The following is an 18,788-nucleotide window of genomic DNA, read 5'->3' as shown; positions in this document are numbered from 1 at the left end:
CAAAGTGCAGTTTCTGGACCATCATCATCATACGGGAACTAGTTAGAGATGCAGATTCCCTGGGCACCATTCCAGACTTAGTGAATCAGAAACTCTAAGGTGAAGAGTCCAGAAGTCTGTTTTCACAAGGCCTCCAAGTGATTCTAACACATGCTCAAATTTGAGACTATATCTATATCTATAAGCAAGAATGAACATGATGTGATAAGTGTTGGAATTTCGTGCCAAGTATGTAGGGGTTCCCAATACTATTCTGCATATTTTTATATGTTTGAAATTTTCCAAATACGAAAATGAAAGAAGAGAAAAATAAGAAGAAATTAAAGAAAGTCAAAGAAAGAAATCACCCACAGTGACTTCCTCTCCATGAGCACAGTACTAAATGGGGAAAGAATAGCTTTATAGTGGAGGAAATCTGACGAGTAATACCTCAGCTGGGTGATTAAAGTCAATATCACCAAGGGTAAGTCATGTTGATAGCATGCATCCTTGATATGATGTGAAAAGAATGGTAATTTACCTCTGTGATCTTCCTCCCCAAAACCCATAATCATGATCTAATCATAAGGAAAAAATCAAACTCCAATTGAGGGACATTCTACAAAATTCCTAACTAGTACTCCTCAAAACTGTCAAGGTTATCAAAATAAGGAAAGCTTCAGAAACTGCTGGAGCTAAGACGGACATAAGGAAACATGATGCCTAAATGTAATGCAGTGTCCTGGAAGGGGAATGGAACAGAAAAAAGACATTAAAGAAAAACTGAGGGAATCTGAAAATGTATGGACTTCAGTTAATAATAATGTACAATATTGGTTCATTAGTCACGACAAATATGCCATACAAATATAAGATGTTAATAATAGGGGAAATTGGGTGTAAAGTATATGGGAACTCTGTACTATGTCACAATTTCTCCGTAAATGTAAAACCACTCTAAAATAAAATGTGTATTAACAGATAAAAAAAAATAATATGCCTGTATAGATGTACCTTGGCAGGTCCAAGGATCAAAATCATTTAGGCACTTGGAGTTTGGGGGGGAAAAAGAAATAGTGACGGTCAGAACAGTCACATATATTGGTTTCCAAGTGGCCAGGCAAGGGTGGACAGTGGGGAAGTTTGTGAATGTCAAGGAAAGCCATAGGTCCAACAATCAGAAAACAAGCACCAGTGAACAGGTCCCATGAGAGAACTGAAACAGGAGCCAGGACCCAAGAAGTTTGGGAGGTGAAATAACCCAGTTTCTCCCCAGCTTCCCTGCATTCTTCCTTAACTCTCCACAGTGTTTCAGCTACGTGATTATGACACTCTAGTCATTTTCCTTAAAGAGAGCCCTCTCAAGGTCTCTGAATAAACCATGAACTTAATAAAGATTCAGTCAAACAGCCTGAATCTGGCACCCCAGCCTCAGAAAGAAACTCCGACCTTCCTCATCCCTGTTGGAAAACTCCTTTGCAGTGTATTCTCAAGGCTCCTGCTCCATCAATGATCGTCTCTCTCTGATTCTGTCCCCTACTAGCTCAGTGGCCCTAACACTGGTCACATATTAGAGTCCCCCTAGGGAACTTTTAAGGCTTCCAATGCCCAGGACACACCTAGATATATTAACTATAATTTCTGGAGTGGAAGTCGGATATGAATAGTTTTAAAAACTCCTCAGGTGATTCCAATGTTAAACATTCAGGCCCTCATGACGTCTCCTCTAAATTCCTGCAAAGCATCCTGATTGTCTATTTCTAGAACTGTTCTTGAGCCACTCTAATCTACTCTTATTATTGATACCAGAAAAACATTTTTTTCTAAAAAGCAGATTTCATCACATCACCATTCCCAAGATTAAAATAATTCAGTAGCTCCTTATTTTTCATTGGGTCAAAGCCTAAATCCGCAGCATGGCATAGCTGTCTCATTCTTATCCCCTTAATCCTCAACTTTCTTGCACTTGCCAACAGTTGGTTACCACAAGCACCCGTCAGTCTCCAGGGGAAAGCACAAAGAGCCAAGGAGTTAAGTCTCCTGGGAGCAGCTCTTGCCCAATAATAGACGAGAGTTGGGTGGACAGACATCCTAGCTCCCACCCTTCAAACAGGACAACTCAACAGATACACAGTCTCTCCAAAAGTCTCTGTAGATTGAGCCCCAGTTGCCCACAGCAGAAAGCAAATTTATGGGAAAGTTTCCCACCTAGGCAGGAAAGGACACTTTAGAAATGCTGAAAAATAGAAGCAAGGAGAATGTAATGTAATTTCTTGAACCCAAATGTACTGCAAGGTAATAAATCCAGTTAACCTACTCTCATGTTCCCCTCCTCTACCAGTGCTTCCTGGGATCGTGTCCCAAATGAATCACAGGTCCATGGCCATACCACCCTGAACAAGCCCGATCCTGTCTGATCTCGGAAGCTAAGCAGGGTCGAGCCTGGTTAGTACTTGGATGGGAGACCACCTAGGAAGACCAGGTGCTGTAGACGTAAAAAATAAAAAACAAGGGAGTGTAAACTGACAAGGTCCTTGTAATCTGTAAGGTCAACCAAGGGTTGCCTCACCTGAAAAAAAAAAAAAAAAAGAATCACAGGCCCTCAAGTCTTTATCTTAGGGTCTAATTCTGGGATAACCCAACCTAATATATGGCCATTCTCGATCTGCCTTTTCTCCACTTCAGTCTGGACACTCCTTCCTTCTTCCTTTTAAGCTGCAGCCATACTGAGCAATTTTACATATGATTCTCCAAAGGTAACAGGGTGCCGCACACTTCGTTCCTTTGCAGACTCTGCTCACCTTATCTGGAATAATCAATTTTTAATTCCACCTTTCTTTACCCAGTAAACTCTAGCCTGTCCCTCTAAACACAGCTCAGTATCCGCCTTTTCCCTGATCATTATTGTCCCCTCCCCCAAGTAAAGGTCTTTCCTGTGTTTTTATGTCATCCTATGCTTACAAAGCTGCTCTCCCATTGACTGTGGGTTCCTTCAGGGCCTTCTCTCCAGCCATAGATCCCTCCCCTATTCCACCCACATTCCTAGCATGACAAATACTATCAAGTCAAAAAAGAATATATAGTTTTCATGACCTATTATCCCTTATGTTCTCATCCCTGGAGAAAATGTTCAATAAGGAGTTTACCATCTAGACTGAGACACAAAATTGTTTTCTTGTATTTCCCAATAATTGTTGTATAATTACAAGCAATATCAGAAACTAAGCTATTTGCATAAATATAGCCAAATACCAATTTTGGTTCAGCACTGTTGATAGGTTTCACCAAGATCCTTAGCTTTCTAGCCCTGATGTTTTATTATTATCTCTGCATTTCAATGTTACCTTCCAGGCTCTGCAATTAAGCAAATTCTTAGGATTTTAAGCAAATAAGCTTGCACTGTTTTAAAGTGGTAAAACACCCAGGGGCACTACTTAATCCTCTGATTCTCCCTTTCCAAGGGCTTTCTTAGCTGCAGCTGACAGTTTTATGACTACAGAGCCTCTTTGTCCAACAGGGCTAGCCTTTCTCTTATCCTCACCACAGTACTTTGCATCCTCTGCAGAATATATTTATTTGCAGCATTTCAGTAGGAAGACCCTGGGAAGATGAGTCATCGTCCTTATCCAGAGAATTGCCCTTGAGGCCACACTGAGAAAACTTTCTCCCTCTTATTATATAGAACAGGCCTCAATCAGATAGCAAGTGTTCTGTTTACAGGAAAGTTTCCCACCTAGGCAGGAAATGACATTTCAGAAAGGCTGAAGAATAAATGCAAGGGGGATATAATGTAATTTCTTGAAACCAAATGCACTGCGAGGTAATAAATCCAGTTATAAACACACTGAGCAACCACTACAGGGATGAATCTATGCTAAGTGTACCGGAAGCTGGAGAATACAAGACAAGGTCCCTGAACCCAGCCCCCATCCCCCAGGAAATTATTAGTTTAGCGTTTTAAAGATATTTAAGGATTTGCAAAGATAGTTTGCTAGTTATAAAACGATATCACTATTGTGCTTGCATATAAGTAGACAAATGTGTGAACAACTTGAATCTATGTCTGTATTCTATATTCACATGTCACTAACAGATTGGTGTGCTAGTCAGAATCCCTTTGGAGGCACCTTTCTAGGGACTCCCATTATTGCATCACCTTCTTGGTATCACTTTTGGTATCTAGAACAATGAGACAAGTGAACTACACAGGGAAAGCAGAAGTCAGACACAGAAGAGTTATTTAATAGTGCTCGGCCTCAGGTTTCTCATCTATAAATGAGAACAAACAATTTATTATTTCCTCAATTCTAACATCCCCTTGATTGTAAGATGTGCCATCTTACAATTTTATCTATCTTTTAAAATATTCAAGAAATAGATGATTCCAAGGACATACACAAATAAGAAAATTAGAGCTCAATCCTACCTATGAAGATAATCACAGAAAATTCTACATTAAGTACTAGGAAAAATTTCTATAACTACTTGAAATCTTATACAATATGATAAGTAGAGTTTTCACTAGAATGCACTATGACTTAAGACAAATATTAAATATATACCACATCAAAAAGTCAAAGAAGGAAAACTATGTGTCAAAGAGACATTTAATAATATTTAGTATCTATTTCTGAGATATGTCTTGTTAGATAAAAACGAGAACAATGTGACCTCACTTTAGTTAAAAGGAAAAACATTAAATTATCAATAAACACAATCATCCCATTAATTCTTAAGTAAAAGTATCTCTTTTAATCATATTCTTTCTTTTGTCAGTGATCTGCTAGTGCTGGATGATGCACAGAAAACAATAGCAACAGTTATATCATTTAGAAAAGGCACTAAATTTCCCTATAAAATTCAAGATAATCCAGTAAAAAATTCTTTAAATCAACCAAAATTTCGTAAAGTCAAAAATGCAGACGGAACAGATACAGAAAATAGAAAACAGTCTATTTATCGAAAAGTAATAGCTATATGATAATAGCAACAAAATACATAAATACCTCAGATAACCTTGGGTATTTGTATTTCAGAAAGCCAGAAAAGATTTACATAAGTGGCAATATATACTATGATCCACCTGTAAAGGGGTAATCATGAAAATAAGTAAATTGCTTCAAATTAATTTATAAGTTTAATCACAATATAGATTTTATTATTAACAAAATGGAACTCAAATAAAAGAATATTCAATTAGGTAATTTTGTTTAAAAAAGTGGTTTAAAAAGAGAAAACTTGCCATATGTTAAACACATCATAAAACTGTAATAATTAAAACAGTGTGTCTAGCTCATAAGAGGTGTTCCATAAATATTTTTTAATAACTAGAACATGAATCACCTTATAGATCAATATAATGGAAGAATTTGTTTTAAAATGAACCCTAAAATATATGAGAATGTAGTATTTTTTTAATAAAAAGAAAACTTAATAGACAGTTTAAAAGGGATGTGTTCAAAAGTTAGAGGAAATATATAAATATATATTTATACATATATGTCATAGATAAATAAAGCAAACACTAATAGAACTAAAAGAAGAAATAAACAGCAATACAGTGATAGTTGGGGATTTTAATACCTCACTCTCAATGATGGAGAGATCATCCAGACAGCAAATCAATAAGGAAACAGTGGGTTCGAACATCACTACAGACCAAATAGACCTAACAGACATATACAAAACATTCCATACAACAGAAGGAATATACATATTCTTCTCACTTACAACAGCATCAAAAACAATATTTAGAAATAGTGTAATGGAGAAGGTGAAATATCTATATAATTAAAACTATAAAGATGCTGATGAAAGAAAATGAAGAAGACACAAATAATGGAAAGATATCCCATGTTCATGCATCAGAAGAATTAATATTGTTAAAATGTCCATGCTTATCCAAAGCCATTTATAGATCCAATGCAATCTCCATCAAGATTCCAATAGAATTTTTTATAGAAATAGAAAAAAAACATCCTAAAATTGATATGGCACTACAAAAGACCCCAAATAATCTAAGCAATCCTTGGAAAGAACAAAGTTGGAGGCATCACACTTCTTGATTTTGAACTATGTTACAAAGCTATAGTATCAAAACAATGTGGGTACCGGTATAAAAACAGATGCAAAGACCAATAGAACAGACTTGAGAGTGTAGAAGTAAAGCCAAGCACATATGGTCAACTAATATTTGACAAAGGAATGTAGAATAGTTAATGGGAAAAGTTATTGCCTTCAACAAATTGCATTGTGAAAACTGGATGTTATCAAAAAGACAAGAGATAAGTGCTGGTGAGGATGTGGAGAAAGGCAAACCCCTAAGTACTGTTGGTAGGAAGGTAAATTGGTACGGCACTATGAAAAACAGTACTGAGGTTCCTCAAAAAATTAAAAATAGAACTACCATATGATGTAGCAAATCCACTTCTAGGTATAAAGAAATAAAATCACCATCTCGAGGGGATATTTATACCCCCATGTTCATTGTACCTTAATTTATAATAGCCAAGACATGCAAACAACCTAAATGTCTGTTGATGAATGAATAGATAAAGGAAAAGTGAGTGTGTGTGCACATACAATGAAATATTATTACTTTTGCTGATGAAAATATCGCCATGTGGCATGGCGATATTAATTGTCTAAAGTCACACACTTATTAAATAACAACCAAAAAGAAAAAAAGATATAATAGCATTAGATTGAGCTCCAAAGTTTGTGGTTTTGTTGTGTCCTAACTGTAGAGAGAGATACTGAAAAGAGGAAAGTAATTAAATAATGTCAAGGATAAAGACTTTGGTGACAATTTTACTGGTTATTTTCTTCTTTATTATTTTGTGAATATCTAAATTTTTATTTGTTGACTACTTTGGGAATGAGAATGATAAAAGAACACTCAAATGTTACCAGCATGTACTATACCAACTTATGTTGCAAACTGAGATTTCACTTGTCTATAATTCTGCATTTATGTAGAACTGATTGTGCATTACCTAAAGAAATGTTAGCTTTTCAACGGTTGCTCATGAGAAAAGAAAAAAAATACATCTCCCACTTCATTGTTAAGCTATGCTCCTGATTTTCTCATCAGAATGCCTGACAGATAATAACTGTAGCTATTCATAGACACAGGCATTTACTATACTAATACCCAGTGTCCTGAATGTAGGACATTTGTGGTGTAGGACGAAATGACAAATTCAAGAGGTTTTTCTACTGAGTAGCTGGCATCAGGGCCAGTAAACACTACCTTCTTTTTGTACAATGCAGAACACATAGTAGGTATGGAATACCTATACACTAAATAATAAAGAAAGAAAGTCATTTAATTCAATTTGGGATTTCTGCCACACTGCATAATATAAAAATGGCAGTAGTAATTCATCCCACAAATATTTTTGAGCATAGACTTTCTATCAGGGTTAAAGAACCAACAGAGAAACCAAGACAAGATCTCTGACATTATAGGGTCTATTAGCAATTCAAACCCTAGGAGTCAGCAAGCAAATCCAGCACACTATCTGTTTTTGAGCATCTTATGAGCTAAGAACAATCTTACATGGTTATATTACTGGAAAAAAAAATCAAAAGAGCAGAAGATTTCATGAAACTTGGAAAATACGTGAAATTCAAATTGTGTCCAAAAATAAATTTTTATTGGAACACAGCTACACTCATTTGTTTGCCTATTGCCCATGGCCACTTTCACTCTACAAAGACAGAGTTGAGTAGTTGAGTTGACCATGTGACACTGCGAAACCTGCAAAACCTCAAATATTTGGGATCTGGTCCTTTACAGAAAAGGTTTTGACAACCCCTGCATCTATTTTAATTAAAGATCTTTGAGAACTGAGTCTTTTCTTTTTTCTTGTCTTGTCTTTTTTTTTAACCAAAATCATAGATGAAGCGCTAATCCAGCTTCTCAGACTTTGCTATGCCCACGATTCCCCTACGGATGTTGTTAAAATGCAGATTCAGATGCAGCCTTTGGCTAGATAGAGTACAGATTCTGCCTATGTAGCCAGCTCCCAGATAGGGATTTTTAGCTAGGTCTAGAGACTGGGTCCTTTAAATCTCTTCAAGAACTTGAGTCAAAGAGAAAAATAAAAGTAGCTTCGGAACCTAGCTTAATGCAATTGATGATTTTCTGTCACGTTTATCCTTATGGCAAAAATAAATGACAGATGTAAATTTCATTTCACAATTATCTTCGGTCATCGTGCTTTCTTAGCAGAGCTAAGATGAACCATTTTCCAAAGAGTAAAAAGAGACTGCAGCTGTTTATTTGTTACTATTAGCTATTTGTGAAATGAATACTGGAGAAAACTAATATTTGTGACTGAATACTATTCAGAAGAAAGGAAAAAGGACAAACTCATATAAACACTATTAATATTTGAAATAACTTCTTTGCATCTTTAATAAGAATGGAATATTAATAAAGTATGTAGTTTTATGTCCCCTCATTAAACATTAAAAAGATGATTAAACGCTCTCAGAACATACTGTCCCAAATTTTGAAGCTTGATTATTTCCCGTAAATACTTATTAAAAATGAAAACAAAAGCTGTACGCTCAATATCAAGCATTGACATGGACACGGAGGAACTAGAATGCACTACTGGTGCGTGTGTAAATTGGTATAATTACTTTGAAAAAGTTCATGAGTATCTACCAAAGCTTAACATGTGCATTCCTTATGATGCAATAATTCTGCTCCAAGTATATACTCAACAGAAATGCATGCACAGTGTATATGAAGGCTTCTTCCAAACATTTTTATTGCAGTATTATTCTTAAAAGACTCAAAACTAGAAAAAAACCTACATGTTCATCAACAGTAGAGTGGAAAAATTTGTGGTATATTTATTACAATGAAATGTACACAGCAATGAGAATGGAAAAAAACAGAACTGCACTAAAAATATGGTTTAATCTCACAAACATAATATTGGGAGAAATAATCCAGACACAAAAGAGAATATACTCTATAAAGTTTGAAAAAAATAAAATCTATCTATGCTGTTTCAAGTCAGATATTAGTTACCTGCATAGAGATATCAGTGACTGCAAGTGGTTGCAGTGGGGCTTCGGGGGTGCTGATAATGTTTTGTGTTTGGACTTGTCTGAGAAGCCCTTGGCTATTTTAGAAAAAATGTTATCAATCCAATACTGTTAATGAACGTATCTATACAACCATAGTGTCCTCATGTATACATCTCCTGACACAGTGATGTGAAGGGCACATGTAAGGACTCCCACCCCAAACCCATATGCCACCTTGTAAACTGAAGAAGCATTGGGTCAAAAGGGCCTTCTTTTTAAACAATAACCCTGGATGGAGGAGCTCTATTTTCATCATACTTTTAAGATTAGTTTGGAGAAGACCTCGGTTACTCCTCTATGTTGGGTCTTTTCTGCCTGTTGTTGTCACTGGGAAGTTAGTGTGGCCTCTCCTTGAGTTATTCCAGTTTACACAGGAGTTCCAAGAACAGGCCAGGAAAAAACTGAGAACATCTCTGATGTACCTCTTTTGTACCCAGTAGTGTTTATATAAAGAAATATAAATCACAGACAATGCTTACCTCAAGCATGAAGGCATGGTCAATGAGACATCATTGGGAACAACTTGCAGTTCCAATGATATTTGTGAGATTGCATCCTAATGTCACAATTATCGAGAGAGCTGGAACTGGCTCTGTCCTGTTTATATTTGTAACCTCAGCAGCATGTAGCAAAGTGCTAGACAGACAGAAATTGGCTGGCTGAAGTGATATTTTGTCAATTGAAAAAAATGTTTTTGAAAATTAATGATTTAGGAATATGCTCAAAAAAAGTGAAACAAATTGGGGTAAATATAAAATAAATAGAAAGATCATTTTATGACACCATTGTTATAAAACCCACAAAAGAATATGCAAATATCAAAGAAGGAAAAATTAACTAAAAAAATCATGGAAATTATCAGTGATTTATTCACTTGTTCTCACTTATCCATATTTACCAAATTTTTAATAATTAAAACATATAACTTTTAAAAATAGTTTTTAAAAAGATGTAAGTGCCTAAGTTTGAAGGACTTATAGAAATACTAACCACAGAAAAGGATAAAAGGTAAAAGACTTCAAGGGTCTGACACATACACCAGCTCAGAGCTGACCTCTGAGTCACCATCCTGTACCTCTCTCTCTACTAATGTTGACACAGGCTCCCCTTTTTCTCCTCTATTGGGACCAACAGCCTGAGGTCAGGTCTCCATCTGGGCATCCCTTTCCCTTCCATTCTAGGAGATGGAGCAAGTCACAGCTAGCATTTTCCTCCTCCCGTGTTGGAGGCAATGGTAGACTCCCAGGACACTGTTCCACCTGTTCGCTTACAAGTCTATAAATACACTTCGTCTTTTTTGCTTTAGGTTTCTGAAGCTCAGTCTACTGCGAGGAAACATGGACAAGCCTCAGAGCACCTCTAGTTCAGGGTTTTTCCTGAATCCATATAGTCTGCTTCTTTCTTATCTCCCAGAACAATGGGCTTCTGCTCCTATTTTCTCTGCTTCAGTTTCCTTCTCTTCTAAAACCAACTTCTGGGTACTATCTCTCCTGAGACCCTATGTCCCACTCAGCTCTTAACCAACTCAGACACTCCCTACCAAGTGACTATGATACGAAATCTGAAAATGCCATAATTACTCCACATTAAACAAATACCCCCTACACCCAATATCACAGATTAAAGGATGATTACGAGATGCTTCCTGCTCTCAGAATGGATACGTATATTAGGGAAAACAGCCATACAGGGTTTAGGGAGGGCCTTGGAAAGGCAGAAAGATGTGAGAATGAGAAATGAGAGGCTACCAAAGATAATATTTGCAGTTTTACTGTCCGAGAGGACCTATGGCCAGAAAAATAAAAGCCTCTTAGGTCACTGACGCTCTTGCTTCACTCCAAAAGCCTTGATGCATTTCCTCACAAATATGTAGCCAGCAGTTATGAAGATACTGATAAATATTTTTTTAATTTGATTTTATTAGTTCGAACTATACAGGACATTGGTTAGACATTTATATAGTTTATGAAATGATCCCCCTGATTGCTCTTTCTCTCCTCTGGCTCTACACCTAGCCATTACATTAATGCTAACTGCATTTCCTATGTTGTGCTCCCCATCCCTGTGACGATCTATCAGCTACTAATTTGTACTTCTTTAGCCCTTCACCCCATTCTCCCAGCCCCCCAATGCTCTCCCCATTGGCCAACACCAGATTGTCTGCTATATTTGCGAGTCTGGTTTTGATTAGTTTGTTCTTTTCGATAAACTTTCTATGTCTTTGCATCTTCTATGACAACTGTGTTCCAAGACTTTTGGATTTTTACAGACTGGCTCAGTTCTAAGAAACATTTGCTGGTTGCTAGGTACATTACATAGTTGTGAACCTATCGTTCACTGAGTAATTTTATTTTTAAAAAGGAAAAAAAGAAAAATACCATCTATTGTGACTATCATTTTATAAAAGAAATAACCTCAGAGAAAAAGTCATTCATTTAAATTGTAGAAATACAGACTGGTGTTGGGACCCACTGGCCCTCTGTATCCTGCAATAGTTTATCAGCCAGTTGCTATGCATGTGGTTTCTACCTGAATACACTACACCTGGGAATACTAGTGCTCCCTTCATGGGCACATCTCAATACCCATTAGGAAACCATATTGACCATCCATGTCTGTTTCCAGTAAGTGTCCTAGTTTGGATTCCCCAGAAGCGGACCCTGAACTAAGGATTTGAATATAAATAAGTTTATTTGGGAGGTGAACCCAGGAGGTACTGGGAGGTAAGTGGTAAGGCAGAGAAGGGAAAGAAGCAACTATGGCATGTACTGTGGGCAACTGGGCTCAAGAAGAAACTGTGTGGGACTGCTCTGCAAGGCCTCGGATATGTGTCAATTAATTCCCTGTCCATCATTATTGGAAGACCACTTCCACGAGCATCAACTCCCTGGTACTATTGGTCTGTTTCTATTACTGATCGAGCCTGCTCCTGTAACCAGAGAAAGACCTCAATTCATAAGAGAATTTGTACACTTCAAAATAAGAGCATTTCCTGTATTCCCTGGAGTTTCCAAAAGGCATTCTGGATACCTTGTGATCTCTTTTTTAGTAAGGGCTTGACGCATCCAGGAGAAAACAAGAGCAAGAACTGAGGCAGCCTCTAGAGCACAGAAGGTGCGGGGACTGCCTGACGTCAGCTTCTGCCCTGCCTCACTTCCCAAACGGTTAGATAATAGGAAAAAAACATTTGGTACAATGAGGCATTTAGGGGCTGTCAGAAGGAGTATGTTAAAAAACAAAAAACAAACAAAAAAAAAACCTTAAATTTATTTCGTCTTCCTAATAAGCTAAAATTAGTCACCACTGAATAATTCACAAAGGCTACTGGAACCTCTTCTCAGAATCGTGCTACGATATGTTGTGTGAGGTTTTGTTATTTGTGCTTTAACTCTAGATTCGTATTTGTTTGTAACACAGTTTTATCCACGCTGTCTCTTCATATAGCCTTCTCCAGCGATACAGATTGCCATGTTAAGACATAAGAAATGAGAGAGTCAAGATTTCTTGGGCTAGATCCTGAGAGAAAACTTCGCTATTCCTTCACCTCAAAGATATTTGCACAGAGTATATGCCAAAGATTCAAAGATGAGAAAGATGTTTTCCTGTTCTCAAAGCACTCACAGTATAATAGTCAAAAATCCAGATGTGACATGGAAAATGAAGAATTAGAATACCAACTACTGCCAAATTAAAGCAAGGATTTGGGAACTAGAAATCCAGCTAAGGCATGTGAAAGGCTGACAAGTCTCAATGTCCAAGGAAAGAGCTTGGGGAATGTTAGATGACAGCAAAATCGATGAAGGTGTGGAAGTGAGCCTAAAACTTGGCCAGAAATTAGCCCTTGTCTTCTTCAGTCCTCATTAATGTTTTTCTCCTGGAAGCTGCTACCTCACCAGGTCCCAGACAGATTCTAATTGCAGCAGAAACATCCTTTCCACCATTTGGACCCAAATTTAGTCATGCTGTAGACTCTGCAGCAAGGATGCATGAGGTGGGTCCTGGGTACCCAATATCTTGCCCTCACCCTTGCTATGCTTGTTCATTTTAGAGGATTGAGTATTTACCTTAGTACCATACTGGTACTGAGTACTTCTCTAGACCATGGCCCACTTGACTAGAACCTTATTTTCTTCCCAGACATCTAAGTACATCTTCCTTCCCTAGATGGATAGGTCATCTTGCCACATGTCTCCCTCTACATGACTCACAACCTCTTGCAAGTTTCTTGGATTTTATCCTGATTAATCATCTTGTCCCATACTTGGATTGCTCTGAGTACCAAACACTGCCTGTGTACCCTGCTCCTGTGTCCCATCCAACAGACTGGACATAATGGGATATCAGCATTGGCAAGAATAAGAATGATAGCAACTGACATTTCTTCATACCCATTATGTTCCAGGTACTAGATTATATACAATCTCATGTAATCCTTACCTTATGGGAAAATTACTCTAATTATCCCCATTTTACAGAAGAGGAAATAAGGCTTAAAGGACTTAAGGTGACAGCTCATAAAGAGAGTAACTAAGTTGAGGGTCCAGTTCTGCTAAAGCGCTCCATCATGCTCAAAGCTCCTAATGCCTAATATGCTGAGCCCTTTTATAGGCACTGTGGCTAGGGATGATGTTAACTTCCTTAGGGATATGCCATTTGGTGCCCCAGGCCCATAAGGCCACTGCTTTCTCTTTCCTTCCATAGGTCCATGTAATACTTCCATGGCCCCAAGAAACCTCCCAGGGGAAGTCCACTGATGTGTGACATTGGGCTGAATTTACAGGTTATTTTTTTCCAACTAGATAAGAAATGCTCTCAGGATATTAAAATATGGTGGCCTGCTAGTACATGAGAAATGAATGCAGTTGACTACAGAAGGGTAAAGCAGGTAGCTGCTGCTATAGAGATGTGTCTCTATAAAGAGAAATCTCTAGAAGAAAAAAAAATATTCTCATGAATTTGACTGTGAAGCTTCACTCACATATTTAAAGTGATAATAACCAGAAGTGCTGAGTTTTCCATTTTCTAAAAATTCTTCTAATATTAGTGATTTTAAGCAAACATTTAATATTGACACTGAACATGTTTTGAATTTATGCCACAATATGTGTATGAGCAGTATAATACATTGGCAAGCCCAAATGCAAAGTTCACAATTCATGCTGCAATCATTTCTACCGCCTCCTTCCCAGTCACCTTCTAGTCAAAGTGACAGAGATCAGATAGACTCTATAAAGTTTCAGCAGCTGCTGGCAGACAAATGCCATATTATTATTTTAAAATTTTAGCTGCTGACCCACAGCACTACAAATCCAAGACAGACCTCTCTGGACCACCTGGCTGCATGGCCTTGAGGCCTGCTGGTAAGGCCTTAGCGGGATTTGCTGTTCCCAGGGCTGTCTCAACACTACATGATATCCTCCATCATAATTGGCCCACCTTAGTTTCCCCCCTCTGGTTCCATCAACAAATCAGATTTTGCCCATTGTCTATTAAAAAGAATGATGCACAAACAGAAACTCCATCTAAAGGTTGAGTGAAGAGTTTAAGTACTTCTCAGGACCATGATCTGAATGAATCATCAGACGAGAATTTATTCTAGTCTTCTCTTCCATTGACCTTTTGTCTTAAAGTGTAACTATTTTTCTATTTAAAAAAAAATAGGTAGTATGCATTAAGTAAAATCTTGATATTGATATTTACTTAAAACTGTAAATATAACCAACTATCAAAAAGATAATTTAAATAATTACTATTGATTATTCAGTGTGGGTAATGATATTCCAGTGTATGACCATATTTTGCTAATACTTCCCTATTCCACATATCTTCCAGTCCTCTGTAGGTACCTCTAAGAAGATGAGAGGAACTCATCCTTCCTAGGACATCAGGGGGAAACAGCAACACACAAAATAAATCGTCATTACACTTGGGGGCTGAGGAGAGTGGTAGGAAATAAAACAAGCATTTGAACATGAGAGCAAGATGACTTTGCTTTGTGATGTACACATACCCTCTGCACCCACCCTGCCCTCTGTGCATACACACAATCCAAAAATACCTATCTGAGCAGACTTTAGGGCATAATCTTGCCTCCCTACAGGAAAGTACAAAGAATAAAGTGATTTTCTCTGCGCTTACCTAGCTGCACTGACAACACTTAGAGATATTACAGGCAAATCTCAACCCTATTTCTACAGATGCTTCACTTATAATTTAATAATACAAATAAGACTTCTTATTATTGTCCTTTCCTTTCACTACTAATTGCCCTTAGCACCAAGCAAGTTAAAAACATTAAAAGCAGTCACATCGCTCTTCCACTTTTGAAATTTGAAACAGCAACAGCGAATATATAACAATTAAATTATTCAAATCTATTTTAAATATGACTTCCCTATCATTTCCCCCTCACCATATTATTGATACCATATTATGATACATGAAACATGCAAACACACACGTATATATTCACTCGTTCCCATCCCCTTGAACACACACATACACACACACACACACACACACACACAAGCTCACAAATGCACATACACTCACACCAACCCTCATTTCTTCCCCCTACTCACATAGTTGGAGGCAAGGACAGAAAGTATCAGAGAAGCATCAATTTATCCGACAGATCTGCTCTTTCTAAGATCTGGGTTCCCAGGAATGTCAAAAAAGAAAATGTGATGTAATAGTAAGTAAAGGAATATTTAGGACTAAGGACACGTTACCATAAAAATTAGAAAGATATACACATAGGTTTTAGTTTTGTCTCCCCCAGAAGCAGACTCTGAGATAAGGTTCTGAGGGCAGGTAGTTCATTCCCAGGAAAACTAGAAGTAGCATGGAGAAGTGGGACAGCAAAGGGAAGACCACCAATAAAGAGCACATGAATGAGCAGGTTTATCCTGTAAGAAATTGGAGCTTGAGCCCTTTGGAAAAATCCAGAGTCAGTGTAGAATGGGCAACTCAAAATTACTGGCCCCAAACCAAGAGTGAGTGAGGCGGGGTATTTACACATCGACTCCCTTCAACCACTGGTTGAGGACTAGAGGTGGGGAGTGAATAAATCCATAACACTTTTTATGACCTGCCACAGGTTGGCAAATAAGACCTTGGAGGCCAAAGAGAACCCTTAGACCAATAAATGTGGTTGCTGGCAAGTTACATGAAATGGTAAGGGACACAAATGACAACTACTACCAAAAAAAAAATTAGCTTCTGTGTGTATTTTAGCACGTTCCAATGAGTATGCTTTAGCATATAGCTATGTGAGAAAAAGTGCTTCTGTGAATGTAGCACAAGACACTCTGTACCATAGAAAAAAGAATAGGTCAACAGTAAAATGGAAAAGACCCTGCAAATGGCACGGGAAAAAAAGTACTGAAAAGAAAAACAGAGTGACTAAACTGCATGGCATGTATACCAGATGTTGGCTTAAAAAATGCCAGTGATAACATGTTTCTGCAGTAGACAGAAATAGCATGAATTCATGCCAACCATAAAAATTATGAAGAAAAACACATGCCAGAGTCACCTAGAAGTGGCAGCTATCTGAATTTAAAATATCTTACATGCTTTAAAATTTGTCTACAAAAAAAAAGGCAGGGTAAAAACAAATCAGAGCAATTAATTGGTAATGCCCAGAAGTCTTATGGAGAGAGATGACCTTCCAGAGAATAGTATAAAAACTTTGCACTATATTATATTCCAATGAAGAAAAGACAGTTCACTGGCTGTTTGAGAAATAGGCAAGTGGCTGGATAAAAGAAAGAGCAGCTAATTAGACCAGGAAGAACAAAGATCTGTAGTAGACTGCAAAAATGGCCACAAATCTTCCTCTCTCCATCACCATACTCTTGTAATCGAGGTGTCTTTGTAACTCCACCCATCGATGGGTGGGCTTTAAGTTCTCCATCACTACAACCTGGGCTGGTTCTTGGAGTCTTGGCCAAAGAGATAGAAACTTAACACAAGCAGAAGCCTGAAAGATGAAGAGCAACACCAAACTCAGTTTCCCTCCCACTTGTCCCCGATCTCCAAACTGCCAGCAAACTGCCAGACATGGCAGACATATGACCAATGCCCAAGAGATATACTGAGCCTGACCCAGATCAGAAGAGCTTCCTGGCAGATAGCGGTTATTCTAAGTCACTAAGATTTGGGATGAGTTTGTCATGCAGCAAAAATGTACTGTCTCAAGACCCTGACAGAGCTTCAGGATCAACATGCATTCATGCTTTACAAATATTTATTATTTACTATGGCCTGCCACTGTTTTGGGTTTAAGGAATAAATAAATGATAAAACGAGTCAAAGTATCTACTTTCATGGAGCTTACATTCAGATGTGAAGAAACATTTAAGCAAATAGTAAACATGCCAGATAGTGGTAAGTGCTGAGGGGGAAAGTAAAGAGGGTGAGGGAGTTAGTTAGTGACAGAGGCTGGAGACACTGTTTAAGAGTTTGGATGGCCTCTCTGTGGACCTGACATTTGCTCTGGCCCCCAGATATCTCTCCACTGCATCTCCCACTTCTCTCCCTATAGCTCACTTCACTCTAGTCACACTGGCCTTATCTTGTAACCAGCCAGGTACACTGTTGCCTCATGGACTTTGCACTCACTTTTGCCTCCACTTCGTTCATAGAGGTGTCTTCAAAAACATCCTTCTGAATGGAAGAAACAGTGAGTGAAAAAGTTATTAACTGAGATGGGAAATCTGGGGAGGAGTGATACCAACAATGGTTTCCATTGTTCTCCATAATCAAAACTAAAAACGGTCTGATAAGTTGGGAATGATCCCACAGAAAGCCTTAGCTCTGAAGGGAAGATGGGGCAGCATCCACCTGGAAACACAGGGAATAAAGATGTCATTAAATGATTGCACTTCCTAATGTGAATATATGGATGTTTTCAGTATACCTTGCTTCTTAAAATAAAGTAATCTTGAACTAGGAATGGATTCTCTTGATCAAAGGAATCTGACATGTAATACATATTGCAGATTTAGGTTCTGTTTAAACACCTGACTGTTATGGTTTTTCCTTCAGAAAGTTACCAGGGCCATTGTATGTAATCTTCAGTTATTATAAAATTTGGGAAGGGGGATAAGAGTCTGCATTCTCACTGTGTTCGGCCCCAGGAGGAAGTGTAATTATTCCTTTTTTCTAAAAGAGAAAACCCAGGCTCAGAAAAATTACATAGTAAATTATCTATGTGATGTTCCAAGTCACGTTTGTCTCGTTTCGGCTATACTATGAGTGTTAAATTCCCATCTCTGGACCCCCTAATCAGTCTTTCTTTGGCCGAATGATTCAAACTAAGCCCATCTCCTCTTCTTTTACCATAGGAGAACAGCTTTGATGTCTCACCTATATATTTTTTTCTTTTACAGGTTGAAGGTCTCCAATTCCCTTAACACTTACTCAGGTGACATGGTGTCCATATCTTTTAATGTCACTCAATGTTGCTTTTCTTTCAGTGAGGGGTCTGGTCTTACGCCACATCACATTGACTCATATTAAGTTTATTGTAAAATAAAACCCCCAGTTCTTTACATCTCCCTCTCAGTCTCTTGCAATTTATTCTTTAATTGAAATGTGTCTTTTGTTTGGATTTTTCTAGAAGTAGATTCCACGACAAAAATGCAAGTATGAGTGGTATTGTATCAGGTGATCCACTGGTAATGGAGAAGAAATTA

The 18,788-nt window shown here is 37.8% G+C and overlaps 1 pseudogene; it reads left to right on the top strand.

Moving 5' to 3' along the window:
- Positions 1-2,354: 2,354 nt before the first annotated feature.
- On the top strand, positions 2,355-2,473 carry LOC112479567 (annotated as a pseudogene).
- Positions 2,474-18,788: the final 16,315 nt, after the last annotated feature.

This window comes from Pteropus alecto, unplaced genomic scaffold, assembly GCF_000325575.1.
Source record: "Pteropus alecto unplaced genomic scaffold, ASM32557v1 scaffold23, whole genome shotgun sequence".
Classification (NCBI taxonomy): Eukaryota; Metazoa; Chordata; class Mammalia; order Chiroptera; family Pteropodidae; genus Pteropus; species Pteropus alecto.
The sequence above is the reverse complement of the archived record's forward strand: the minus strand, read 5'-3'. Positions and strand labels throughout refer to the sequence as shown.